The 24,188-nt window shown below is 31.4% G+C and overlaps 1 long non-coding RNA gene across 1 annotated transcript; it reads right to left on the bottom strand.

Moving 5' to 3' along the window:
* Positions 1–1,793: 1,793 nt before the first annotated feature.
* Positions 1,794–4,680, bottom strand: LOC124372415. Its single transcript, XR_006923328.1, has 3 exons — positions 4,606–4,680; positions 2,673–2,834; positions 1,794–1,991 (listed from the first exon to the last, which is right to left on the bottom strand). It is a non-coding gene; the product is annotated as an uncharacterized LOC124372415 (long non-coding RNA).
* Positions 4,681–24,188: the final 19,508 nt, after the last annotated feature.

Here is a 24,188-nt window from a genome sequence, read left to right as displayed (position 1 = left end):
AAGAAGATCTGTACCACCGGAAAAATTCTACAAGTCACAATACATCGACTCAATGACTGGAGTCGTCAAACACGGTTTCTTTTTTCAAACGAAAAATTCAAATCAATCTTATTGCAGGGACAATAGTACATTGTATAGCACACAATCATGGATTTTAATCTAAAATTTCTTACATTTATATCACAAAATTCTCATTCACTCGTCCAATTTTAAAATTACGCCTCTTTCATTCTCCGCCAATATAACCCACTTCAAACAGCAGAATCAGCCGTCTAATTGGGTGGTCTCCCAGGTAAATGCAAAAACTCCCCTGAAAGCAAATCTTGTGAAAAGGAACTTAAGGTGCATTTTGAACGTCTTGGCGTTAGGGATTTTTTTATTGAATTTGGTAGTCTGCTAATAAATATAACACCTGCCTACGAGGGCAGGTGTTCAAAAACCACCGTTCTGTGTGTATTATTATTTATATAATAATAATTTACTATTTTATCAAAGAACTTTTTAGTAAGGGAATCACTTGTTATTCAAATTGTTCTATTATTAATTTTATGCCACGTGGAAACATTGCAGTTTTAAATCTTATCCCCTTGTATATGAACCCTTTGAATACGAAGAGTAATCTTTGAAGAACTCATGACTACAACTGCTCCCGAAGTCTCACTTACATCTGTCAAAATAACCCACATAGCACCCAACAGTATCAACAATTTTTCATTGAAATATTGGTAATGTTTCAGATACATTTCAAAACATATCTGCTTAGTTTCAGACACGTATCTAACTGACGAGAATGTCCTCTCATGTTTCATCACAAATATATGTATACGTTGCAAAGTAACATATCTGATACATTTCAAAGTAACATACCTGATACATTTCAAAGTAACATACCTGATACATTTAAAAGTAACATATCTGATACATTTCTAAATAACATATTCGATATGTTTCAAAGTAACTTATACGATATGTTTCAAAATAACATATCTGATACATTTCAAAATAACATATTTGATATGTTTCAAAGTAACATATCTGGTACATTTTATAGTAAATTATTCGATACGTTTAAAAGTAACATATCTGATATGTTCAAAGTAATATATTGGTTACGATATATGGACAAACACGTAATTAGCATGTTTCAGATGCCTCTATTTACCATTATTAGTCTCTGAAATGAAAATGATATTAGAATTTTATGTGAATAGCAAGAATGGACAAGAAAAATTAAAATGTATTATTTTAAGTGTAGTTACTTGTATAATACAGTTTTCGGAAATTCTAAATCTGGTCTTAACTGTGTTTATTACAAAATATCCATTATTCCATAGCTACAAATATGATTACACAATATTTTCATTGTAGGAAAAGTTTTAAATAATTGAATCAATTGAAAAATTGTTGAATATAAATAATATAGTTGACACACACACACATACAATGAGAAATAACATTGGTATGAATTAAAAAACAACAAAAACATGTTATTAAAGTTTATTTTGAACAAAAATCACAGTTGAACATAAAAATATTTGAACTAAAGAAAACTGAATTAAAATAAGACTGCAGGAAATTTCTCTACAAGTGTGAAAACACCGGAAAGTTGGTCTTATGACAAACTAATAATTTTTTTTATAATACAAATTTAAACTTACAATTTAAAACCAAACAAACACAACTGAAATTAACTTTTAAAAATACAACAAATACAAAATATGTTATATAGTCATGAGAAAAATAACATTGAAACAACAAGACATTTTAAAATTTACTATGAAATATTTTAATTTTATATATTGAAATATGTATGATTAACAAGAAAAAATAAAATGCATTAAAAATAATAAACTATGAATATAATAAAACAATTTTTAAATTAATTTAACTTCTATTTATACAATAAATAACTAGATTAATACATTTACTCCAATTTCCCCACATTTGAATTACTGCTTTCTTTGGAGATGCTGCTACTGGTCCTCTCCTTTCTGTAACCAAACGTTCAAGCATATTAAGAGGCCATCATGATAAGTAAGTTCATTCAATAAGTTGTTGTTCTTACTATCTCAGACACATATAGTTTAATAAAATAATTTTAGTTCATTAAATTAGCATCTGCCTACTTTTATTCTTATAAGCTAATCGAGAGTATTTGGTCAAGATAACATCAAATGTAATCGATATTGTCAAGTCCTCTGAAGAATTGTGTCACAGAAGAACAATAGCCAGAGATGATATTTTTAGTTGCAAATGGTGTAAAAAGTAGTGAAATCTATGAGAGAATGTTGAAAGTGTACATGACTAATTACATTAATCATCAGCTGATCTTATGAGGTCAATACTTGGTTCTTTATGGCTAATGGAAGGAGCATTAATATATGTAATGCCATTAGCCATTTCAAACTTATCAGACAGAACATATTGCACATGTAAAGTAAATATATAAATTAGTAAACAAGTTCTACTTAGAAGTTATGTTATTAAAATTAATGAAAAATCCAAAAGATTTTATAGAAGTCTCTGTATTATTGAATTTATAAAATATTCTTTTGATATCGTGAATCAGTAGTGTGTGTGTTTTAACTAACAAATTATCAAAAGAAATTTATATAACATTATCCCATACTCCTCCAAAACTCATATGGTAGTGTTTCTACAATTGTTCTTACCTGTGTCCTGTAAGCAGCTATTGTTCATGTTTAGTTGATTCACATAGTTAGGCCACAGGCATCATCACATAACCAAAGTTTCGGTACAAGTTAAATACCATCATCTGGAAACTCAATGATTGCATAGCATTTATCTGTTCCTCTCTCAATACAGCAAGGCATCTGCAATAAATTACAATCCGCATTAAGCATTGAAGTACAAATTTAAACTTTGAGATATAGCTAAGCAATTACATAACCAATAATAAAAATATGTTTGTGAATAGTTTTTGTATTTTGATACACATAGCCTACATTGTATAAATACTGTCCGTGTCCCAGGTGTTGTTGATCTAACAATCACATTTTATTTATGTATAAAAGTTCTCGGATACATTGTAAATAAATTATCCTATACACAACAGAGTGTTATTATTGCTATAAATGGAGCATATGTAATATTTACTGTAATAGCCATTGCAATGGCTGTAGTACGATAGGTGGCCACTAAGACAATCAAATCAACGAACCCAATTATCAATTAGAAATACCTAAAATATTGAATACAAATGCAATTTTTTTATATAGTTATTTAAAATTAATTTAATGCTAGCTGTTTTTTAATGTATTATAACAATATTGATTAATCATTTGTGTGGTATTTGGGTAATGGCGGCGACTACAATGGTGATGAACTTTGTTATTTGTGTCACAAGCGGTCAGATACACACCCTTTAAAATACTGAGAAGTAAGTTTTACACTGCTTTTTGTTTACACATGAACCGTCTTGGCTGCATTAAGATAAGCGGCCACCATAACTAAAGAATAATTGATATTTCTGATTAAATCTAAACTACCAAACAAACCAAAATAACTAACCGAATTATGTTTTAGATATTTCATATTATAGTATAGTTCAGCTGTTATTTTTTGACTAAAAAGTAATAATTTAATGATGAGTTAAAAACTATATAAGTGTGTACAAGTAACTTGTAAAACTTACTTCTTATTATTTTAAAGAACATGTATCTGATGGCTTGTGACACAAATAATAAAGGTCACAACCGTTTTAGTTTCAGTTATTTTATTAAATACCACACAAATGACTTTACATTGTTTGAATTAATTTTATAATAGGTACATTAAATACAGCTTGCATTAAATAGATTTTAAGTAACTATTATAAGAATGGTTTTATATTCAATAGTGTAGCATTTTATTTATCTTCAATACCCTAAGATATTAAAAAAATTTGATACCAAGAAAAATTTTGTTTACTCTTATTTTGAAGCAAACGTTCAAAAGCCCAATGCCCAGACTCAAGATCACTTCCAAAACAACTAAAATTGTACGATAATGTTCCAAGGCTTAATACACACAGCTATTGACACATAACATATTCACAGTTTCGTACTTTATTTTTTCAATCTACATGTAACTGAATTTTAACAATTTGACGCCTTGATTTATGCTTCCACCCATGTCGGTATCTTTGGCTGTCACTTACAAATATGTGCCTTCTGGCCTGGCAGTAAAAAGGTTAATAATTTTGAGAACAAGACTGTTTTGTTCAAACTACGCTTAAAAAAGATATTTGCAGTTTAAAATTGTTAAATTGTTAAATTACTGTGAAGTTATGAAAATCAACACAGTAGTGTATCTGTGGAGTTTTTATTAATGGCGTGATACATTTTGAGCAGTGGAACAAATTTGCTAATGGTCAGCTTTTAAACCTTATTGTTTTTTTCTATGTGTAATCCAAAAATTAAAGAAATTTAATAATTTAAGAACAAAGTAATGATTTAAAAGATCCAGCTCTTATGAACTTGAATAATACAACATAAATCACCCACAGCATTAAACTAGGCCATAAATAGAAAATCTAGCAATCAAACTATATTTTGATATAAGAGGATCACTAAGAGGATCACACATACAGATAAAAGTCATTACCTTTGTGCTTTGGCATTTACTTCCAAACTTGCTCTCCATCACTTATAATAATCTACTTAAGGCATATGTGGTCCTTCACATGTTTCCAACCTATTTAATAATAAAAAGTTATTAGTATACAATACATTTTAAGTTATTAACACAACAGCCATAGTACCTGTGATAGGTATTGAATGCATGGGTTTTCCATGTCGAAGTAAAAGCCAAAAGAGGATATTTGTTAAACTTGGAAGTGGTTAACTGATATACAAGGATAATCAGTAATTAATGTTAATGGTTAACCCAGGTTGAAAGGTTTAAATACAACCATACTTTCAGTTTGTCTCGAGTACATTTTTTGATGAACCATTAGATATACAACAAAAAGTAACTCAACCATTACTAGTATTAGAAAATTTTATTTCAGTATTTGATTTTGGAATCAGATTTGAACTATAACCAGTACTTCGGGCACTATTTGTCTTTTACGAAAGTTCTGCATAGAAAATTTTGCAAAATATGCATAAAATCTAACTATGTGAGCGTTTTTGGGTCAACTGGTGGAGATACAGCATAGAGGAGTTGAGTCTCACTCAGGGGTGCCCAGCCCCCCCAAGGGCAATGGCGCATGCCCCCCCCCAATCCAAGTGTAATGCCCCCCCCCCAAAGTACCCCAATACCCAACCCCTTTAGTTTTTAACATTAGTCAGTGTATGACAATAAAATTCACATCGTACATTCTAATCTTCCAAAGGACATCATTTACCTTTGGTCTTGTGAGGAATTCTTTCTGTTTTCATTATTGTAAAAAATATATACCACTGTTTATTATCTTTTTTAGAATAGAAATAAAGTATCTTTTTGAATTTTGATATAATTTTTGACACTAGCAGTGCACCCGTTCTTTGTACGGGAGGACTAAAAAGTAGTAAACAATTATTATAGTTTTTAATATTTATATGTTTATCAAAGTACTAGATTACATCAGGAATAGCTACATGACAAATATTTTAATAGGATATTAAAAGGTCAGTAAGGGAGGCTTTGCCTTTTAAATGTTAAGGTTACTTATAAAAAGTTGAATAATAATATCATTGATAATTCTTTATTGCAAAAGAATATTGCATAGCAACTTTGGTAAACATTCATACAATTTTGGAACGTTTATAAAAAGTTAGATTCCAGCCAAAAAAACCAAAAAAGGATTGAAAAAGAATTGAAGAACTGAAGGTTAAGGTTATCAAAGGTTAAGGCAATGAAATAATAGCACTTCAATCTTCAATGTATATGTCATTTTAAACACTTTTATTTATAAGTAATTATACTGTAGTTCCAATAGCAATTATAGTCACTAGTCTAGTATGTTGCTGTCATGAAAACAATGAGATACAATTTACAGCTGATCATACAATACAATCCAAATAGTACAACATATTTATAATCCAAATAGTGTTGTAAATTTTATTTCATAAAACGGCATGTATTAAAAAGTTTAATAAATGTATTAATTTAATTTTGTTTCTATTATGGTGGAGGCATCATGTTTAACAATAACCAGAGTTTTCACAAGTGAATGGAATAAACATAGCTGTAAATTAATATATAATGTTGGCAAGTTTAGGTATTCTAAATTATTATAAATTGGAACAGGTTGTTACTGATGTTGTGTTGTAGGTTGTATTTACTTTTACATTACAAGAGTAAATAACAAAAATCTAACAAAATGTATCATTAAATGGTTTGATTTTTGGAATAAAGATATCATCTGAACAAGTACATTTTGTAAATTCTATCTACTAATACCAATAACAATAACAACTTTTACAAAAAAGAAAAAAGTAATAAAACATTACAATAGTTACTTGATTACTGTGTGGTAAATAGGGTGTAAATTTGAAAGGTTGAAATTGGCTTCATTTGATACTTTTCTTAAATTTTTGACAAAAGAAGTTTTTTTCTTTGCACACTTGAAAGTGCAAACCTGTTGATGATTTCTTCATTTGAGATCTGTTTTAGAATTTCTTTCTCGCAAGAAAGAATGAGCAAGCTTGAAAGCCAACTATCCCCCATGGTGCTTTCTTAGACGATTCTTAACTATCTTCAACCGACTCATAGTTCTCTCAGCAGAACAACTTGTGACTGGCAGAGACAACAGTATCCTATAAAGTATACTGAGATGAGGGAATCCTGATAGATTCAATAGGCGCACCTGTATGGTCTAATAAATCCTCTTTTCACCCAGTCGTCAACATTTTTCTTTTTCTTGAACTTGTCAGTCACTGTAACGTCCTCCTGTTCTTCATCTTCATCATGGTCAGAACTTAAACTATCCTCGGGGTTAGCAGTACTGGTTCTCTCTGATTTCTTCTTCTCAGACATGACATCAGAAATATATATGTCCAAGTGAGTAGCTTTGTAAACATCAATGAAGATGTCTAGTTCATCTACAATTAATTCCTTGTCTAGATTGTAGTATTCACAAAGATTCTCAATTGAAGATGGATTACATTTTAGGCCTTTTTTCTTATCATCTACCATCTTCAAAATTCCATCATGAGAAAAATATCCCATCTGCGACACCATAGCCAGAGAACTTTCTGGAAATCTGTCATTTAGCTGGTTGTAGAGAGAGTCTAGAACGTTGAAATAAATATCAACCTTTACTTTCTTAATAGGGTCTTCTATGCATTCCTCAATTGCCAACTCGTCCATGAATCTTTTCCTTTTTCTGATTCGTTGTCTGGTGGGTAAAGAAATGTTGTGTTCTTCAGCAAAGGAAGTAATGCCACTTTCAATCTTTTCCCACGCCGAATCTTGGCGCATGAACGCCAGTTTTTTCCTGTGTTTCTTTAATAACTTTTGGGACTATACTGTAATCAATGGTAGGTGACTGAAAACAAATTGTTATGGGAGACAATATTTTGAACAAAGAAGATGCTATGTATATTGTGCTTATATTTTCAAAATCTGTCATTTGCTTTAGGAGGCCTATTGCTTTGGCTTTGGTGTTGTTGTCAGAATTCTTGTCAGTCGACAAATCTTGCAATGTATCTCTTATTGTTTCAAAACAACTCACAATGGTTTGAAGGGCGTCAGTTTTACTTGACCAACGAGTAGTCTGTACTCTTTTTAAGCGTCTCTTGCTTCTTTTTTTCCCCTTTTCTAGATTTTCGAGCAAAAGGTGGTGTCTCCTGTGGCCTGACATGAAAAACATACAAATCTTCCAAGAATGAAAACAAATTCCTCATTTGACAGCATATATCAAGGGACTGCTCTACAACAAGGCCGAACCTGTGAGAGCAGCACCATACATAAAAAGCTTTAGGGTTTTCTTTTGTGACTAGTGATTTGAGACCTTTGAACTGCCCTCTCATGTTCCCTGCACCGTCCATACTCTGGCCATCTATACCTTTGGGATCAAGGTTTAGGGCTGTTAAGCATTTCTTTAGCTCTCTAAACAACATTTCCCCGGATGTATCCCCACTTGTAAAAACCTTGACCAAGCGCTCTTTTGGTTTTACGTTTGATATTGTAGTTTGTTGTGTATCATCCATGTGCTCAATGTAGCGAACTATGATAGTGGTACATTCTTTTTTTACTCACATCCTGGGTAGAGTCTAGTATAATCGAATAAATGTTGGTTAAATTCACACTTGTTACAATTTTATTAACTACCACGTCACTCATTGTATTGATAAGATGAAAAATATTCCTGTAACTCAAGAAATTAGATCCCAGTCTTACATTCTCAGCCCTTGCTCTATCAATTTTTTCAAGGTAAACTCTCGCATCTGGGCTATATTTTCCTATAAGTCTAAATAACCCTAACAGCTTTCCTTCTAAAACATCGTTTTTGCGAAAGGCAATCATTTCCTCACTCAAGTAACTACAACAATCAATGACAACTGACAGGACTTCTCGGTTTTGGTCAACTGCTCTGTTACATTGTTGAGCAAGGCTCGAATCTATTCTCTTTTGTGAGATCCATTGAATTCTGGCAACCTCTGCAGATATATGATTTTTGGAAGTCTCGTGTAGTAAAAAATCTCTTTCTCCTCTATGCTCTGTCCACCCTCTGTAGCCGGTTGTTCCCCATACAGACCGTTCAGTTGGAAGTGCAAATAGTGTGCAAGGCAAACAAAATACAGCGTCCTTTTTTTTACTGTACACTAGACACTTCCTAGGTTTCACACTGTTATTGGGCAATATACAATTTTTCCACAGAGGATTAAATTTTCTTCCACCCATTGAAGGAAATTCTATTGATGATAAGTCTTGATTTTCCAAATTTAGAGCCACATTTATGTCTTCAGGAGAGAGCTTGAGGTTAGCATATGAAGCTGGATCACTGTGATCTTCATTAGATGAAATATCCGAGTCTGGTTCATCTACATCACTTGTTCCAAAATTGTCAGGTTCCTGTTCTTCCAGTTCTTGGTTTGATCTACAAATATATACAAAATTTGTTTAGTCTGTGAGAAGTTATTAAGCCCTAAGCTAATAGGTTTTAAAATTCTCAAAAAATGGTAGGCCTATTGCCTATAACTTCCAACATATGCCTGAAGAAAATTAACCCTTCTATGCACGCCAATTCTATGCTCTACCCGTCGATAGATAAACAACCAAGAAGCTTCTGAACTCTAACGGGGACTTTGGCGAACTACAACAATATTCAGACAGTGAAGAACGTCAAGAATGATGTACACGGTTTATATTTGTATTCAGTATTTGGGTCAAACTATTTGGGTACATAACTATTAGGCCTATGTTATAACCTAACCTAACTCCACAGAGTGCTGAACAGTACCAAAATACCTATAACAGTGAATACGGCAGAACCAAATCAGCTATGTTTCTTCTTACAGTGATCCAACCATTTGTCTTTGCGATGGATCGTGTTGCACATCACTTCTAGGCATTTAAATTTGTACAAAGTTTTTGCTCTCTTAGGCATCTTTAGTTTTAGTTATGAACAAATCACAAATCTACAACATAACATAAGACATACCATACGCATAACAAATACACGCACATTCAACCTTGATTAACGTCCGTATCCGAGCTTCTTCAAACGAGACAGTTTTGTTCTGTTACAATAGGTACTCAAACTCAAAACTCACGACTCACATTCACATCAGTACATCACTAACGGCTGTGATGTGACTGTGACAGACAGCAGACGGCAGACAAGACAGTGTTGCCAGTTGAGCCACTGCCAACCTAATCGCCCTAAACAAATAAAATATTTCTCTTAAGGATTTACACGGAGATCCTGGAGTTAGTTTAAACGGCGGAATAATATTTAGCTATGGCAATTTCGATCTTGAATCTTGATGATATGGTTAAATGATTAATCAGTACTTTTAACTTAACTGTTGAGTATAATTCTCATTTCTCTGGTTATCGTCATGGTTTAAAATGTTAACATAAAAAAAAATCATGTCCCCCCAAAAAATTTTGATGGCGCAAATTGCGCCATGCCCCCCCCTTCTGGGCACCCCTGGTCTCACTATCTGTAATAATACTGTAAAAAACATGTGAACAAATGGGAATAGTTTATTAATTCCTCTAACATTTTTAATAATTATTTTAGGAGTTTAAAATTTAAATTTACTGGTTTTCAGATATCTCCCGATGGTTACACAACAAAAGCCAGCTGTGAGCCAAATTTCAAGTTTCTAGCCCTTCTAGAAGTAGGATAGAATTTTCATATGTGAGTGAGTGAGTTACACATGCGGCTATATATTATATATATATATATATATATATATATATATATATATATACATATTTATTTATTTATGATGAATATCTATACTAGGTCAAATGTTTTTATATTTGATAGTTTAGAAATTTCATTATAATGTCATGGTGGCTGCTTATTAAATTGGAACAATAATGCTATTCAATATTATTAAAAAAACTTTAAATAGGTAATTGTAAATAACTATAATTAGAATGCTTTTCAATGTATTCAATAGTTTAGGTATTTCTAATAATTGATAATTTAATACCCATCACTTGATTGTGGCAGCCACTTATTGTACTGCTTCCGACTAGGCTACAGTAACAAAACATGTAACATTCAGTTATCCTACTTTTTTACTACTTTGAAGTGGATAAACATGACTAACAGCTTGTGACACATAAAACATGTGTACATCTCCATTCTACTTGTGGCTTTACTCAAGACCGTAAACATGATTTTACTTTGTTTGAATTGAATTGAACTAATAATGCTATTCAATAAATTAAAAAGAACTGGTAATAAGTAATTGTAAATAACTATAATTAGAATGACGTTTTTTATTCAATAGTTTAAGTATTTCATATAAATATTTGATACCTAGGTTAAATTGTGGTGGCCGCTGACTATACTGCAGCCTCTTTGTTGATAAAACAGATGAAAACAATACCCTACATTAACATTAAGTTTTTAAAATAACAAACTAATAACTTTTTCAATTATTTTAGCGAAATTGACATAAGGCTATTGATAGTTTTAGTTTGATATTAAATTTGATTGGTTTGGAAGCCTGATACGGAACTATAGCCTAATACATAAAACATTGTACAGTATTAGATCAAAGTCAGACCTGTATTAAGTTATTAATAACATAGATCTGTATCAAACCAAATACTGTACATGTAGCAAGTAGTTTAATTCAACATCAAATACTTAAGAGTAGGTAGGCCTATCCTGCTCACACTACTGGTGCCAAAAAAAATTCTTCAAACTTGTAGATAGGCTGAATTCATGTAACAGATCAGTATTTCAAAATGTAGGCTAGACTGACCTCAAATAATCTCGATATTTATTAAAATATAAGTTGTGGAGTTTAGGAGAATGCTACTATAATGCTGTGAACATTATCTCAAAGTATAAATATATTTAACATATTTTCATCTTGGGTCATCATTTAAAATAAAATTGCACATTTGCTACTTTACCCGTATATTATTTACCCACAATGATCTAAAGCAACAGACGCTATATGCCTAACTTTAGTTGTAGGCCTACTTTTCAATTTCACAACGAATTATGAGGCTCACATATGTATTTTGGAACAATAAACGAATCTAGGATTCCTTACCTAGATAATAGTGGTTTATAAGTTTATAGCTTTGGATCTCACAAAGATAAAGATAGGAATGCCACAGCCCACACTGATGTCGGAAGGCAGTGCCAGCCTATTTTAAGTATTTTTGTAAACGAGACAATAAATCAAATGTAAAATGAGGTTTACAACTCTTACAAACTCTGTAATGATAAAATCTGGGACCAATACATTTCACATATCAACATAACCTAGATGCAGATAACAAGTGAAACGAAGTATGGATGGGTCACGACGTCACAACATAATTCTTCGTTTAGCCACTCACGTAAACACTTTTTTTCAATATTTCCCTTACATCAAGTGTCCCCCTCCAACGTTCTTGTTTAATAAATGTTAACCAATAGGAGGTTTTTTCTTCTTTTTGCCTGTTGGCAGGCCTTTGTAAACTTATAACGCGGCCACGTAGTACACTTGTTATAACTTCATTCTAATTATTTAATGTTATTGTGGCGCTATGCGATACTACCAAGTAGAAACTGGTTCATAGCGCCACAGAATTAGCCGAGTGCTCACAGCGCCAACACAACCGAATAAATTAATTCGCATCCATGCTATGAGCTGTGGCACTTTGAGGCCGCACCCATAAGTGCTTTTACTAAGTAATATAAGGACTTCGATTCTAAAGATTGCGTGTGAAGCCGCGGGTAACAGCTAGTTCCTAATACAATGACGTTTAATACATGTTACCAAGGTTTGGTAATTTTTTTATTAAAACACCAAAATTAGTTACATTAGATGAAAAAAGTACAAAAACGGCGGCATCTATCCGGCTTAATACCAACTAACTCAGCCTGTAATCCGGTGTAGACAGGATAACAACTATAAGTGTTACTATTCCCAGTATATCGATGGTTATAAGCACAGGCATTGTATGTCCAGTTTCATAAAATTTCGGAAACAGCAAAAACAAAGTTTGTATTTTGGGGGAAACTTAAACTAAAACTGTTGAATGTTTGAATGGAATAAATTTTGTTGGTCACATTTATTGGAAATGCATCTAAATAAATAGTTTGAACTTTCTTTAAGCCATATTTTTACAAATAATTTGTTAATCAAACCGTGTTGGACATACTATATGTGTGCACTTCTGAACAACAGATTTATGGACATGCTACAAGTGTGCAAAATCAAAAACTGCCCCTAGATGATTTAGTAGGGAAATGAAAAATCAACAACTAGTATAATAATATTATTGTCATACATTGTAGACTACTTTTATTTTTTTTACATTTCAAAAATAAAAATTACTACCAGCTATTAGAAACCCAAATACAAATAAACAAAACATTAAATAAATTAGGTAGTGCTTCATGTAAACAGCTAAATGTGTTTCAGTTACATTGAGTCAGTCTTTCTGGGATTTATTCAGCAGTGCTGTCGTTTTAGACATTTTATTACTACTGCTTTAATGAGGTTTTATTTTCTTTACTCTTTTTGGTGGTTTTTTAGGCTCCTTGGTTTTCTTGGTCTCTTTGCTGAGTTCTTTTTCTGGTTTCTTGCCTTTAACATCTGTTTTACTGTGTCTTCCTTTTTTCTTTTTGGTTGCTTCAGTGAGAGACTCGATTCCTTCTTCTTCCTCTACAACATAAGGTACAATATCTCTTGCCAATCCCGAACTAGGAATTTCAGTGACAAAATGCATGTATGCTTCTGGGATTACACCCGCTTTCAATAGGTACATAAAATCCTTTTTCTTGGCACTGGAAACCGGAATAGGCTCGGTATACTTCGGACTGAGAAGTTGTTGTTCCCAAACGAGTGGTGTCTCGAAATCCATACGTACATCAAGAGTAAAAAACTCTATTCCCTTGTTTAGTTCATACCGTACTTGTATAGAATTTCAAAAGGGTTTGCTTTTTGAAACCTGAACCACTTTACCTTAAGCCAATTCACAGTTTCATTTTTGGTGTTTTTCGTTCTGTTCAATATTATATTTTTTTTCCCAGTTTGAGAATGTCAAAGATTTTCCAAAAAACGCAACATTGTATGGTTTAGGTTTTTTACGAGCCATTCCATTCAAAAGTGCCCACTCTTGAGTGGTATAGATTTTCCTGTGTTTGCGCGCTCTTTCAATCGTGGCGTGCATTGAGTCTGCCTCTAAGTACGAGTGGCCAGGTTCCATGAACTTTAAGTCAACAGTTTCAATGTGTGTCTTGTTAACAACATACATCATTCCTGAAGCAATGAATTGATTCTGATTCTGGCCACCATAAGTGTCAGAAAACGTTGTGACATGTTTGATTTCCTTCGGAAGATTTATCATGTATCATGTATCATGTATCATTAATCAATCCAGTACCAATTTCGCTAGAGCCCTTCATACCGTTACATTCATCCTATTTTCAAACCATATCTATAATTTCATCAAAGAAATCGAAAATCTCAGTTAAACTTACCTTGAAATACAGAGGTTAGCATACAATTATTGTGTCCACCTTTCTGTTCAGAGTTTTGTAAGAGGTTGAGGATTTTCTGCCCGCGACTAACCATTTTGAAATTTCTTAAATTTCAACCTACAAATCTTCATAAGTAATTACGGTAATTTCAAAATAATCAGAAAAGTAAATAACTCAAGCTTTCTCAGTAGAGGTTAACAGCTCGAACTAGAAACATTAAGACGGTCTTCGTGGTTTTGTTTATTTTTATGGATTATGTTCTGTTGTGCACAGATGTTGTAAGTCCTAAACCTAACCTAATTTTAAAACAAAATGTTGGACATACTATATGAGTGCACTTGAGATCAGCGAATTTTTGGACATACTATAAGATGCAAGACAAATGCCAGAGAGAGTAGGCCTAGTATTTTCATGCACAATCATTGAAAGTCCAAAGATACTATATCTGTGCTCTAATGGTATTTTTCTCTGATCAGCTGGTGCTGCAATGACTGGACATGCTACAAGTGTGCAGTGTAAAATTAGATCATTCCAAAGTGTACACATTTTTTTTTGAGAATTTTTATTAATTTTTCTATAGTAATAATGGACATACAATATGTATGATCTGAAAGATAAAGACTACAGCTTTCCAAAGATATAAAAATGTCAAAAGTGAAAAAAGTGGACATACAATGTCTGTGCTTATAACCATCGATATGTCGACAGTGTTGCCAAACACAGTCATTGTCCACCTGGTTTCAGGCCGAGTTAGTTTTTACACTGCTAGGTGACGCCTTAGTACTTGTATATTTTTTAAGGTGATTAGTAATTAGAATTAAAATTTAATGTTAATTATCTTTTTTTAAGTAAATTAAAAACATCATATAGTAACATTTATAGAAAAAAAGAATACATTGTGCATATTAGAAAAATATATTTAAAATAATCCCGCTTGCATATTAAACAGGAATATGTTTATATAATTATTCGTTCTAATTTCAATTGTCCATTAAGATCAAAATTCTCTTTTCCAGCAATGTGTTGTACTTGGAAGCTGTTTACAGGACAAGCTACTATATGAAAATTAATATCCAATTATATGTTAATTAGCTCTAAGACTCTCCATGTTTATATTTATTATTCACAAACCATGTTTATATCTGTTAATAATGAAAAAATATATCAAATAATTAATGTTTATAAAACAAATTATATAACATTTCATTATTTTAGATATTGTCTGTACTGCTAGTTCTGTTCTTGTCCAATAGGTAGAAGTAGACGAGTTAGTTTAGACTTCAACCGCTAGGTGACTCTAGTAGTTTATATTTCTTTTGGATTGAATCATTATTAGTATTTTTTAATGTTAAATTAAAACATTTCTTTAAAAAATAAATTGAGAATAAAATATAAAAGTTTGATTCAAAAGTGTTATTCTTTATATAGTAGAAAATAAATTAAAACATAACCAAGTAGTAAAACAAATTGTTGAAGATCCCGTCCGCAGATTTAATATTAGTATGCTTATATAGTTATTCATCAATACTATCTAGAGTAACCCACAGGTCTAGGCTTAAATTATTTGGAAGCTGCATTCAGACATTTAAACTTGAATGTTGAATTGCAGCTCATTAAGATGTAAATGTAAGTTTTAGTAGACAGATGTTAATTAGGTAGGTTATCTGTTTTAAATAATCATGTTAAATGCAATACCATTGAGGTATTCATTTATTATTAACTAAGCCTATATACAACAAGTCATTTATTCCTAAAACCTATAACATTTAGTTTTAAAACCCAAAACTCATAAATTGTTTGCTGCTTAAAATACAAAGAATGCCCTCAATATTACTTATGTTTTACTATTCAGGTAAGTTTAATAGCATACTGTATTGTTCAATGTAGAATTTTAGTCCTAAAATGCCAAAATATAAGTCATTGGCATAAGAAAGTATATTTAGAATCTCATAAAAATCTAATAGAAAACTGTAAATGTGTTCATGTATACATACAGTAACACTGTCTGGTACACAACTCCAGATACCTTATCTACATTGGGGCCAGTTTCTGAACCCTGCAGCTTACTCATTGAATTGAATTAGTGTTGTGTGGTTCGAGTGCGTCTATGTAATAAAAATGCAGGAATCATCCCCCTTATTTAACAGGTCAAAATCATTAAGAAATATTAAAAGGAGTTTCTGTAATTAAAAGTTGTAGATTTAATTGTTAATGGTGAAAGGTAACTGTTTAATGGAAATCGCTTGTATGAAATCCATTCCGTACACTGTTAAAATTTTCTTTAAAATGTTTAATTGACTGCAAATGTGGATTACAACTCGCACACGAATTCATCCCCCAATTCGAACAATCATCAACCATTGTTCTACCCTGTTTGATTAGTTGCTTTCAAAGATTAATAATACATCAGCTTGGATTTCTTCAGGTAGGTGTAGACTTCAGATTTCTGAGATCAATCCTACGACAGCTTCAGATGAATAACTTTGGTTGTTCGAGCTCAAAGCGAAATGTGAATGGAATATGAATTCCATCATCACTTCAACCATGTTGATCACACTACCCTCTAAAAGTATTGGACTATTTACAACCTATTTAATCTACTTAAATACTACTTAAACATTTTTATAGCGAATTTAAAAATAACAAGTGATTTTCCGTCGTACTGATCATCAACTACATAATTTGTAGTGATTCCAAATGTTTATTATAGTAACAATCAATGTCCAAGTATAATTACTGATGACAATTAACGCTAAACCCTCATTGTTCTTATTTATTATTTACACATGATGTTTATATGTGTAAATAATAAAGAATATAATTATTAACTATGTAAAAAATAATTATGACATGTCATTATTTTAGATATGGGCTGGACTGCTAGTTCGGTTCTTATCCACCAGGTGGAGTGCCGAGTAAGTTTAGACTTAACCTGCTAGATGGCGCATTAGTAGTTTTTAGGAGTGATTAACTATTAGAAATTTAAATGTAAAATTATTTCTTTTTTGTTTTAACAAATTAAAAAAATAGTATACAATTACATTTCACAGAGTATACATTGTGTATAAAATAAAATAAATTAGAAAAAAAAGGTTAAAAATAAAACATTATTAAAAATGGTCCGCTTGCAGATTAAACTGTAGGAAGTTTATATACATATTTTCTTCTTTGCAACTGTATGGGTTTTCAGGTAAAACATTTTTTTCATATACATTATTTGGAAGCTGCATTGTCATTTTATCTAAATGTTGAATTACAGCTTATTACGATGAAAAGATTTGAGTTATGTCAGTTTGTTTTGTTATCTTTTTAAATTAGTCAAATAGCCATACCATTAAGGGATTAATTTATTATTGACTATGACTATGTATGATAACTTATAATTTGAAAACCTAAAACCTGTGGTTTTAACACACATACCTTGTATATTGTTTTCTGCTAACAAATGTGTAGATGAATTACTCATAGACATTTGCTTACCTTGCAATACAGTTTTATTCATTGTGCTGTAATTATTGAGATTTAAAAATCTGTGTTGTTTTATCGTCAAAATATGAAAAAAGGTGTTTAGACTTTTTAACAGAAACCATATTTTATCCGACCAATGGAAGTAATATTATAATAACTAATATTATAATAACGGTTTAACCTACAGAAACAAAAACGACTTTCAAAATAAATTACGGACTAATTTATTTATTTATTTAAATACGGTACATAAATAAATAAATACTAATAATCTTTGTAAAGCAGTGTTGAAAATAACATCTACAATTATGATTTATAACTGATATCTCCTATTTCTCATCCCAATGCAGGTTTGATATTTTCATTAAGAAATAGGGAATTCAAATGTGTTTATGTATAAAGAAAAAGGAACACACTTACGTTCACAACAACTCCGGATACCTTACCTAAGTTAAGGCCAGTTTCTGAAACCCGCTGTTTTGCATTAGGGCATTATAGGGTAGAGGAAAGGTCTAAATTTAGTAAGGACTTTTAACTTTAAATACCCCTTTAATCTTGTTAATCAATACTGGTTATATATTTTATAATATAAACGTAATATAATAACCGTTTACACCAAACAAGTGTGCATACGTACTAACTTTGATTCGAGCAATCAGTTTTAATATGGAAGTATACTGATAATTTGTTTATGATGGGTGTGGACAGTATTGCTAGTTCAATTATGTCCACCAGATGGAAGGTGGAGTTAGTTGAGCTGAATTTGTTAGATGACGCATTATTCACCACATTCATCCCTCCTTAACAGGGAAGTCTTCTCAGTATTTTGGAAGATATCTATTTTTTGTTTGTCTTAAAGGAGGGTAGTCAGAATTATGACTTTGTTGAGTTGGTTGAGGAGAATCAATGTTCTATGGCGGAGCGTATGAATTGCTTGGTTTAGATGAATGAGGATGTGGTGCAAGATGATCACGATCCAGTGTAAATATCACGTATCGCATTTTATATATATATATATATATATATTTCTGGTGTGCATGTGTATATCACTGAACTTCTAAACGACTGGACCGATTTTGATGACATTTTCTATATGTGTTGAAGGGGATTTGAGAATGGTTTAAATTCACAATTTGGTCCACTGGAAAATTTTTTAAAATTAATTTTTAATTTCTAAGTAGTTATTGATTTTAGAATGTATCACATTAGGTCCGGCAGACTGCGCTATGACACGTAATACAAAGTGAACTGATACTTAACATAAAAACCAACTCATTGTACAAAGTTGTGAATGTTTGCACACAAGGTAATCGAATTTGGTTAGATCAAAGGTAAATGAAAAGAGCCGAAAGAAGATGCTTCATGATAGAAATTGGTTTTCGTTGATACATTTTCTTGATCGGAGCACAAGGCAAACTTCACAATAATACTGGAAATATCTTAGACAGAAAATTATTTTTAATAGACTGAATTTGATTCTTTATAACCTAATTAGTTTATCGAGATTCATCCATATAAATTAATTGTACTGAATAACTTATCAACACCTAGCAAAAACCACGAAAGATAGAGGCAGGAAATATGGTATATACCTTCATAATGTGCCCAAGAGGCTCACTAAGGAATGACTATAAATTATTTCAGGAATGTTTAGAATATGATAAAAAAATACGTGAATATAGTGTACTGTTTTTCAACAGGAAATTGCGGGCGAAGCCGCGGGCAACAACTAGTATGTATATTATATATATATATATATATTGATTCTTCAGAGATATTACTGTCTGGTTGGTCCACTACCTAAACAGTTTAATCTTTGTTGTCTTTTTACAAGTATTGAGAGTACAACAGCATTGTCTCCTTTTGAAGCTAGCTGTTTCAGGAAAAACTGTCTTGTCATTTCCATTACTGAGACGTATAGTTACATAATTAACTATAGGGTAAAGGGTGGGCGAGTGGTTGCTCAGCCTGGACTAGGCGGTGGCGCTCATATAGTCGCCGTACATATAATGGTAAATTGTACACACGTTACAATCACTCACTCACAAGCACAAACACATCCTTATGTAAACACACACACCCTCACACGCACACACTACCAACAAGTTCCGCGCTTCCTTTCATCTATTCTGTAACATAATGTACAATTGGCTTGACCAGCCCCGATTATCCTGATAGTAACTTATGTATACTTTCTCTTAGTTTTGGATTATTTATCTTTAATTTCAAAAACATATTATTTAACATTTCATGCGAGATCATTAAATTGTAATGAAAAATAAACCCAGTTAATAATGTAACAGAATAAAGGGTTGTAGCAATCACAAAACAAACCATAGAAAATTAATACAGTTGAACAATAAAAATAAGTTTGGACCAAGCACATGTGATGTAAATATATTATAGTTAATTAATTATTCATCAAAACAATTCTCGATGAGCTACACCCTCTACTAAGACACAAACTACAAGATGGTGCTCCACCGAATTTTACAAATGCAGTAAGGCAATGGTTGTTTTTAAAGTATACCACATGAATAAGTAGTGGTGGAACAAATGCTTGGCCATCCAGATCGCCGGATCTCTCACTTTTGTGAGGAGAACAATGATCATCTTTATTCTACTGCGGTTGAAAATCACAACGATCATAGGAACAGGATTGTGTCAGTTGAAGCAATAGTTTGACAGTATCTCTCAGTCAAAGTTACCATGCGAGTTGAAAAAAAGAGCTAGAGTGATCATAAAAATCCAAGGAGGTCACTTCAAAGGAGATATTTAAAGTGATTAGTTCAAACAGTACACAATATTATACAAAAGATTTGTTAGTAATAAATTGTTATTGCAAATAAAACTAGTACACTTCAATGTAAAAGATTTATTGCCTTTTGTTGAAACACATGCCTTCAGTTACTCAAACGTTAAGTTCTGTCAGTCAGCAAAGTCCAATATACGGTTTAAAAGATATTTATTGAAGAAATTTTTAATGTAGTTTGTCACCCTTTCACACTTGCAGTGGATCGGATAATTAAAAATCCTCTTAGAGCTAGAAATAAATTTGTATAACTTCCAAATGTTATACTTTTGGTCATGTTAGGAAACAATAAAAAGTTATGAAAAACAGTTTATTCTTACAAAGATGTATCAATCATTAAGAATTTTTTAGTTTTGTGTATTTTTTACATTAATGTTTAAAAAAATCATGTTTATCAATCATGTGTTGCTACTTTTGTAAATAACCTTACACATTTCTTACTTGGAGAGTTAGAATAAAACACTTAAAACCCGCTGTGTTATTCCAAAATTATGTACAATAACCGAATAATTGTTTTAATATTATGTGTCAATCACCTTATATACTCAGAATTAAAATATATACATCAAGTAGTTATATCTAATACTAAAGCAATATTGTGATGTAAAAAGATATATATATATACATTATGGTACTTAAATATTTTCTAAAAATTGAAGAAATGCAGCATGCAATCGTCGGGACAATAATTTTTCAAGTTCAACACTGCTGCAGATTTAGGGTTAAATGAATTTCAAAATTAGTGTTGTACAGATTGTTATAATGTCATGTAATTTATTATCTAACATTTAACAATGATCACAGTATTTGGTGAAAATTCAGTCCTTACTATAGTAATTTGTTAAACTTTTATTTTACAGAAAATCATTTCTGTTAGTTGCACATGGAGTGTTTGATATATTATCATTAAAATATAAAACAACATAAATATACTATAAGTAAATAATAAATGCTAAATACACATGCATTGCCACTAATTATTATTTAATTCGCTGTATAATAGATATTTCTTTTTACAACTACAACACTATTATAAAAAACTAAAGTTCATTAGAAATTTAATTACCTAAATAATTGCTTGTTTATGTTTTTTATTTATTTATCTCTGAGTAATAAGCTAGTAAAAACTGAGTTTAAAAAGTCAAAATCACATTGGCAAGGAATGTACTGGCAGTGTTGTTGGAACACAGTTCATAGTTATTGTTAATGATGTTACAACACAACACCAAGAATTACGGTACAGTCTTGTTTATCCAGCACTGAGTGTATTGGATGATAGGAAAGTACAACTAAAATGATTCTAAAACCAAATAAAAACACTGGAATGAAATATTGCTAAATATCTTGTAAGCACAGCATCTATTGTTGTTCCATATCTCGTTGTACCTACGTTTTTATCGTTTGACATTGTTAAATTTAACTTATATTTAAGAAAGTCAATTTGACGTTTCTTAAGCAAAAATTTGTATTACAATCTGTTTTTACGTTACTTATTTTCTAAGTGACTGTAAGGTAAGGCCCATTGTAATTGAGTATAGGTTATTTATTATAATCAACGAAAGAATTACACTACGGCTTTGTTGGCTAGAAAAGATCTTATTAATTATTTATTTTTAATCACTTTTTAAATCTTGTCAGGACAAAACTACTAGTGAACTGGAATAGGAATTAATATTAACCATGCTGAAATTAAATTTAGAATCTGATGAGCTTTAAATACTGCTATTAATAATGATGCAGTAAGTTAATAAATTTTACATTGGATTCATTAATAAATAAATTAATAGCTTGTCGATTTATTCAAACCAGTATTTTACCATATATTTTAGTCTCTTTGTAACAATTGTTTGGTGTAGGAAGGTTTTTAGAGTATTAAAGTCAACATAGCTACTAATAGCAGAATATGAATATTAATTCTGTAAATTTTGACAGTTTTTAAAATGAAACTTAAGTAACCTAACCTGAAAAATTCCATAACCAAGGCAAGTCTACAGAAGCAGGGATAGATAGATCTGGACGATGCGATATTTCAACAGTAAACTGATCGAACAGTTAGAAAGTGAATCATTGTAAAACACTACTAGAATTAGAGAAGCGTTTAGTTATTTCCCTTATCATACATAATTTTTGTATATTATTGTGGTTTATATTTCCCTTCTAATATTTCCTAACAGTGTTTTCATTAACGTCTACTTTTGTTATTCAAATTTGTTTATATAACGGTTTTGTTCACGTTTCAGTAAAGGCTGTCATTCTACTTTGAAAGCATGTGGAAAACATACATCCATAGGCTGCCACAAGAAGTTTCATTTCAACAAGGAGTGACAGTAACCTCCTACTAGCACAGCTGGATAGCCACTGAACAGAGAAATACCCTGACATCAAAATGGCCACCATAGTCTCGCCCCAAGCGGCTACAGAGCAAACAAGCATGATGTGACATTCCGTGACAAGAAACGAAAGTTTTTCGCGCCTGTGCAAAACATACATCCATAGCCAGCCAAAAGAAGTAGTCACTTCAAAAAAAAAAAAAAAAAAAAACAAATAATACAGTGAGGGCAGGTCAAGATTGACGACACTGACACTAACAAGTGCACATTTACAGTGAGGTTTAAAAATGAAAAATATTTTCAAATTACAATATAGATATCTACATCTATTCCATTGATTTTTCACCCTTCATAATGTGATAAACAATTGAATACTACCTAGTTTAAAGAGATTCGACATTTTCCCCTTAAAGTGTAGAATAAAACAGAATGGAGGTTGGATAAGTGCATCTGCACTGTAATTAAATTTGAAGTAAAAATATTCTATACTGAATATAAGCTTGGCAGCGCATTAACCCAACTGTTTTACCTAATATCTTAACGACTATAATACTGATAAACACACAAATGGCATTATACAAATCACTACCACTAAGGTTGAAAGGCTAAAAGTCTGTAACTATCCACTAGTTTAGATCAATTTCTAACGGAGGCAGAAGTTACATGCTTATAAAATATTGTATGCAGGATGATTTTGATACAAATGTCTATTTTTAGGACTGATAGAGGGTGTCGTAAGGAACAATTTTGTTCATAAAGTTTTCAAGTAATTCCAAATAACATTTATTCCTATTCTTTTTTGATGACTTTTCAGGTTTCAAGATGGTGGTCGTATAGTGTTATAGAAGTACACAGTTGAACCATTATAAATGACTATGTTTACAAATGTAATTTCGGATTAATTGTAACTAAGTCAAGTCCATGTTTATATGGTTGTAACAATTGTCTCGTAAGGTTTCAAGATTATGAACTTTCTAAAGGTTTGAAAGTGTTACAATTATATTAACAAGCCATCATTGAGGGTTATTGCCCCATCATTGTTGTGCAAATCAAACATCTAAACTAATAATGTATCTCCATTTTGACATTTCGAGATGACAGCCTTATGCAAAATCTACCGTTCTTCCGACTGAGCTGGAAGGAATATTTTTGTTTACATCTGTTAACCAGTCTCACTGTTGAGGTGCATACCTGCATTGGCTTGTACATGGAAAAGACTTCTTAAAACTTTTTTAAGCCTGATACACAATTAAAGCAACTCAATTTGATTGCCTCCTGCTTCTTAAAAACTCACTACCTTCCTATCCCTTTCTATATTTTCAATTAATTTGTTCTACCAACATGATTTAGTAGTAGTTTTCAACATGTATTAAATCAAATATATTGTTTATTTTATACTACTCTTTTATGTTTTATTCACAACCTTACATACGTAACTAATTAAATAAGTAATTAAAATGCACAAAATAAGACATTA

Source organism: Homalodisca vitripennis, unplaced genomic scaffold, assembly GCF_021130785.1.
Source record: "Homalodisca vitripennis isolate AUS2020 unplaced genomic scaffold, UT_GWSS_2.1 ScUCBcl_3113;HRSCAF=8424, whole genome shotgun sequence".
Lineage (NCBI taxonomy): Eukaryota > Metazoa > Arthropoda > Insecta > Hemiptera > Cicadellidae > Homalodisca > Homalodisca vitripennis.
Note: the sequence above shows the minus strand (reverse complement) of the source record. Positions and strands in the feature narration are given on the sequence as shown.